We start from the raw sequence: 6,490 nt of genomic DNA on the forward strand, positions 1-6,490 counted from the left end.
CGCGCACACACACACACACACACACACACTCTTACCTGGAACTGCAGTTGATGCACGTGTCCAGACTTGTTCCGTTAACCGGAATATAACCGCAGAGAAGAAGAATCCTCCGTGATCCGCAGGTTAAAATAAAAAGAAAAGAAAAAACCACCTCTCAAGTGTTTCTGTTTTTCCCCCCCGTGTCCGCGCGCGTGTTTACACTGCTGCACGTGCACTCGGGTAGTATATTTTAAAATAAACCCCTCTCTCTGTGTGTGTGTGTGTGTGTGTATCTCTCTCTCTCCTCCTCGGTGGAGGTGGTGTATCGTGTCCTCACTGTGCTGCACTCGGAGCTTTTTTCCGCATCGGTAACGCAAAACAAAAGCCTCCGTCGCTCATGTGGCGGAATGTCTCGCGCATCCGGTGACCCCGCGGCTCCATTCCATCCTCCAGAAAAGCGTTTATTTATTTATTTGTTTGTTTATTTAATGTTCCTCCTCCTGCTCCTTCTTTTTAGCGTCGCGTCGATGAGTTTGAAGATGAAGATGAAGATGATGGTGCTGGATGTGAACGGGATCACTACTTCATCTGGCACGCGACGTGTTCTTTTTTTTTCCCTTCTTCTTTTTTTTTTTTTTTTTTTTTTTTTTTACGCCTTTGATCCGGGACCTTTCTTTTTAATAATAGGTGCGCGCGCTCCTCACGCGCTCCGCTTTGCTCCGGTGAAACCGAGCATTGCATTGCATTGCATTGCACACACACACACACACACACACACACACGTTCTCTATTCACCCCTTTCCCTCTCCTTTCCTTAGTCCTCCCACTCTCTCTCTCTCTCTCTCACACAAACACACACACATTTTTCTCACAATTGTTTTCCCAGATGTCTGCATCAGAACGTCCTGAGTACAAAGTGTGTGTGTGTGTGTGTGTGTGCGTGTATTTCCAGTTGAATACCCTCCTTTTGAGCGAACGCACAGCTCACAAAGCTGACACACATGAAGAAATGTTAAACAGCGAAACAACTAGCACTCCACCCTGATCATCTGTGCTTTATTATTTTTTAAAATTTCATTAAAAGCACCGCTGATGGTTCAGATCCTCTACCTTCACACCACGGAGCGACAGAACCACACGCAGCTGTTCGTTTTCGCTCAACACGATTTCAGCTACAAGGTGACGTCAGAATCGTGATCCCCCCCCCCTCCCCTCTATGCAAATCAGATTGCGACACTGTAAGTAAAGCGTCAAATACAAACGAGCACCTCGAACGAGTCCACGGACCGATCCTACGGAGCGCGGGGTGCCACGCTTCTTCCCGACTAGTTGCTCGTACCCGCGGTGAGTTCCTGCCAAAATAGAGGAGAAACGTGTCGCTGTGGTTTCGTTTTATTAAAACGTGTATAGAGACATTGCGAAGGTAAATAAAGCATTCACTGTAGCTTTGCGCTGTACTCGTGTTCGACGCACGCGAATCGAAGAGGGCTGAACGCGGGCCGTGATGACGTCACGTCACGCGTCTCGGCCCGAATCTGCGGAAAACCCGCGGTGATTTTGAATAATTGTTTGCTGGATTTTGCGCTCATTTGTGCATTCGCAAAATCCTGGAGGGACCGTTTCCTTTAATCTGCCTGTAAGGCTAGTACGAAGCCGAACACGCAAAGCATTACATCATTTCTGTTTTGACGAGTCAGCCCGTCAGGCCACACCCACACGTGACAACAGTACCAGTCGCTACATACGCGACTTCACTTGCTAGTGTGAACATAGGGTCAGTGCACCATGCTTCCCGTGTTAAACTACCGGATACACCATCCTCGGATCGTTGGTGCAAATCTCGACAAGCAGACTCCAGACCCCGGACACGTCTCGGCCGCTCGATCACGTCTGCGTAAGATCCGTGTCCGTGTAATTTCCCTGCACGCAAAATCTCATCACATCACGAAATAAAGCGTACTGGTGAACAATCACGTCATAAATAAAAACACACACACACGCACAATGTCAAACCTTAGAATGTTTCTTTCTTTTTCTTTTTAACGATCACATACAAATTTGTTTTGTGTTCCATAAATCGCTCTCGCACATCATTTACAAAGGGAATCAGATAAGTACTTACACACACACACACACACACACACACACACACACACCACTGTAAGAGTGTAAAATCTTTCAGAACAAAAGTAAGGCACCGAATGAATCGGTGGATAATTTAATCCAAACGGGACAAAATGACCAGGCAAAATTACACGTTTTAAAAAAAAAAGAAAAAAAAAGTAAGCGTCAACCAGGCATGTGCTGATTCATCACTTTTATTCCAACGATTTGACGACATTATCGCGATATTGTATCAGTCTTCAATGTTTTAAAAACATCTTTGTTCTCAGAACGTGTCTCTTTAGGAGAACAAAAAACGGCAACTAGCCGAGTTGCCTCCTTGTTACCATAGTAACAACACCGGGCCTCATTTTATAGCGGCGGATACAAACAAATGTATTCGTAAACCGTTCGCAGGATAATGTAAATCAGATGTGCTGTGAGCGCGCTTGGTACTCAGCTTCTGCTCGGCGTTGCGCAACAAGTGAAACACGGGAACGAACAAAATCCGAGTCACGACGTTTGTAAATCTGGCGGGAATTTTGAGTTCGTTTTGGCCACAAAAAAACAACAACAAAAAAACATTTACATACAACTTCACCGAAAGCCTGATAAACGATGCTCATTGTGCATTAAGTACTGCGATATTTCCTGTTTATCAGCACATACCTACCACACACACACACACAGAATAACAACATAAACACACCGTGAGAAAGTTGGAGGAATTCTCTCTTCGTGAACGTTGTGGACATTCGTGTGCTCGCTTTTAAAAGGAAACCATGTCCCGTTTTTATATGCTGGTGTTTCGTAGGTCCAAAACGTGTGCTGGTCAAAACACGTTTTTTATTTTATTAGATCTTTTCCGTAATTATAGGCTGGTTGTGAGACTTCCTGAATATTCAGATGAACAATGAAAGGACAGAAAGACGAGTGTGGTGATGAGCGGCTAGAGCGAGGGAATAAATACTTGGGGTTGTAGTCGAGGTCGTAAAGGAAACGCAAAGTTTCCTTTAGGAAAGAAAAACGTTCTGTCTTTGCCTATTCAGTAGTCTACTTGCTAATAGGATAATTAGCAGTTAGCATATTAGCTAACTCAGGGACAGTAAACACAGATGAACTCCGGCTACAGATAAATCCCGCTGCATTCACGTGCATTTTACATTCAGCCATTTCTGTCAAGTTACCTTTTGTTAGCCACCTAGTTAGCATTAACAGTGCCGATTAGGAACATTTACGAATGTGAATGAAATAAAATCCTGTCAGGTTAGCACAATGTTAGCAGTTAGATCAGGCTAGCTATCTGCTTGACCCGACCAGTGATTATTATGAACCTTTATGAATAGAAATAAAACAATATCCTGTCAGGCATGGTCAGCATTTCCCTGAGCCAAGTGGTTTTCCCTGTGTGCTTCAAGCTGACCACCATCATCTACCACCAACGTCCTGTCTGAGAGACTACCGGCCTGTTGCACTCACACTAGTCAAGAAACATAAAGCGCAGTCTTCCCACCACACTGGACCCATTCCAGTACAACTACCGTTCCAACCGCTCAACAGAGGACGGCGTATCTGCTACCACCTATCTGTCTCTGACCCATCGAGATAAAAAGGACAATTAAGTAAGGATGCTGTTCATAGACTTCAGTTCAGCTTTCAACACGATCGTCCCACAACCCTTACTGGGTTTAAACACCTCCCTCTGCAACCGGATCCTGGACTTTCTGACCGGGAGACCCCAGTCCGTCAGGATCGGCAACTCCACCTCCAGCACCACCACACTGAATACCGGTGCCCCCCAGGGCTGTGTGCTCAGTCCACTGCTGTTTACCCTGCTGACTCATGATTGTGTGGCAAAGTTCAGTTCTCATCACATCATCGAGTTTGCTGATGACACTACAGTCGTGGGCCTCATCAGTAACAATGACGAGTCAGCGTACAGGGAGGAGCTGAACCGACTCGCAGAATGGTGTCTCTTAATCTATCTCTTAACGTTGGTAAGACTAAAGACACGATTGTCGACTTCAGGAGAACCCGAGTGGACCACTCACCACTGCACATCGACGGAACAGCTGTGGAGAGAGTCAAAAGCTCCAAGTTTCTTGGTGTGCACATGATGGATGACCTCTCCTGGTCTCTCAACACCACCTACCTAGTCAAGAAGGGCAAGCAGCCCCTACGCTTCCTACGGAGGCCGAAGAGAGCCAAACGTTCTCCACCCATCCTCACCTGCTTCTACAGAGGGACGATAGAGAGTGTCCTGACCAGCTGTCTCGCAGCGTGGTACGGGAACTGCACAGACTCGAACCGCAAGACCCTACAGCGGATGGTGAGGACAGCTGAAGAGATCATCATGGTCTCTCTTCCCACAATTGACACCTCCTTCAACAACCGCTGCATCCGCTAAGCCACCAGTATTGAGGACGACCCCCTCACCCCTCTCACGGACTCTTCACCCTCCTGCCATCTGGAAGAAGGTACATGAGCATCCGTTCCACCACCAGCAGACTCCACAACAGCTTCTTCACTGAGACAGTCAGATTACTCAACACCCTGCTTCCTCCAAAAACTCACCAGTATTGCTGCTATACTTGTGCTACTACATTACACGATAACTTACAGTTTACAGCCCATGCCGTGCACTTTATGTAGTCTTGCGTAGCCTACTGTTCTGTGTTGCACCGTGGTCCTGAAGGAACGTCATTTCGTTCCAATGTATACAATCTACATAGAGGAAAGACGATAAAAACCCACTTGAACTTGAAGTTAGCTATCTGACTAGCCTTAAATGAAAAAGAGATGAAAATGAATGAAGACAATTCCGTCAGAAATCCTGTCAGGTTAGCTCGTTAGCTAGCTGAAGATTAATAACAAATATGATCAAAAGATAACTAAATAATCCTGTCATGTCACCTAGTTGGTTAAGGTTAGCAGGTAAAAGAGGTTAGCTAGCTAACACTAACAGTGACGATCATGAACATTTATGAATATGAATGAAAAATGATCCTGTCAGGTTAGCACGTTAGCTACCTGGTTAAATCCGACAACGACGCAGGAATATTGAGGAATATTACAGAAAATAAAAACCCGTCAGTTTAGCCCACATTAACGGAAGATTATGACCGTTCATGAATCTGAATGAAAAATTCCTGTCACGTTAGCTAGCTGCATCATGTTAACACATGTATAGCTAGCTGGCTAACACTAATAGTGGCGATTAAGGATGTTTATGAACATGAATGAAAAAGAATCCTCTCAGGTTAGCTCATGTTAAACAGCTGATTGATGTCAGCAGTTAGGACGTGTAACGTCCTGTCAGAAATCCTGTTAGACTAGCTCGTGTGCGTTCGTGTTTGGGAAAGATTGGGTTCTCGTGAAGATGAATAAAAAAAAAAAATCTGGTCAGATATCCTGTCAGGTTAGCTCATGTTAGCTAAATGGCTAATAGTAACAGCGTCAGTTATGATTTAGGAAAAGAACTTAAAAATCTTTCCAGAAATCGGCTTGTGCTAGCTAGCTGGCTAGCGTTAGCCACTGTTAGATTAGCTGTAGAACATTAGCTTGTGCGCTGTAGCATTTGGGAAAGAACGGATGCAAGACGCGAAACTGAAGAATGATGTCATGATGGTTGATTGGTCACTTTTTTTAGGAGTCAGATACGTAGTGTGTGTGTGTGTGTGTGTGTGTGTGTGTGTGTGTGTGTGTGTGAGAGAGAGAGAGAGAGAGTCTCTTTCACAAGGTGTGTTTCTGTGGCATTTGCAGAAAAATGTGCTTGTTTCATCAGAGATCTACAGCAATATTTCTTTCTTTTTTTTTTGTAACAAAACACAAACATCATTAATCTTTTCCAGAGATGCTGATGTCAGCGAAGATCACGGCACAAAACAGACAGAGACAGCAGAATATTTGGAGACACACACACACACACACACACACACACACACACACACACACACACACACCACTTTACACTAGGTTTTCTTTCCCCTCTTTTAACTCGTCATTAGAATGGGACACACGTAAATTGTGAGAGTAAATCATTTCGATAATTCATTAATCTTAACTAAAGATGACAGAATTACGGCAAAACGACTGAAACCTGCAAAATCTGCGCTCACGGAGCTTCGTAGCACGTTTTCGTAAAGATCGGTACAAAAATAGATACGGAAAAATTCTTTAAAGCATTTACAGTACGTAACGATCACGAGGTCAAACCTCCTTCGCTCAAGGAAAAAAAAAGCAAATGGTGTGATGTATAAATAGCTACGTGCTAACATGCTAATCACTAAAACATTGGGAAGATTGGTATCGGTGATTGGTATTGATTTTTTTTTTTTGACTGATTTTTATTTTTAAACAGCCACAAGATGTCCTCACTGATTCTTTTACAGAATTCAGCTTCAGAAAC

The 6,490-nt window shown here is 44.3% G+C and overlaps 1 protein-coding gene across 1 annotated transcript in view; it reads right to left on the minus strand.

Annotated features, from left to right (window-relative positions):
• sertad4 (SERTA domain containing 4) overlaps nucleotides 1-801 on the minus strand; it is a 10,635-nt gene extending 9,834 nt beyond the window's left edge. The window contains exon 1 of the mRNA XM_053620218.1: nucleotides 36-801. The gene's annotated coding sequence lies outside the window, so the exon portion shown is untranslated. The remainder of the gene's footprint in view (nucleotides 1-35) is intronic.
• Nucleotides 802-6,490: the final 5,689 nt, after the last annotated feature.

This window comes from Ictalurus furcatus, chromosome 3 (genome assembly GCF_023375685.1).
Source record: "Ictalurus furcatus strain D&B chromosome 3, Billie_1.0, whole genome shotgun sequence".
In the NCBI taxonomy this organism is placed as follows: Eukaryota; Metazoa; Chordata; class Actinopteri; order Siluriformes; family Ictaluridae; genus Ictalurus; species Ictalurus furcatus.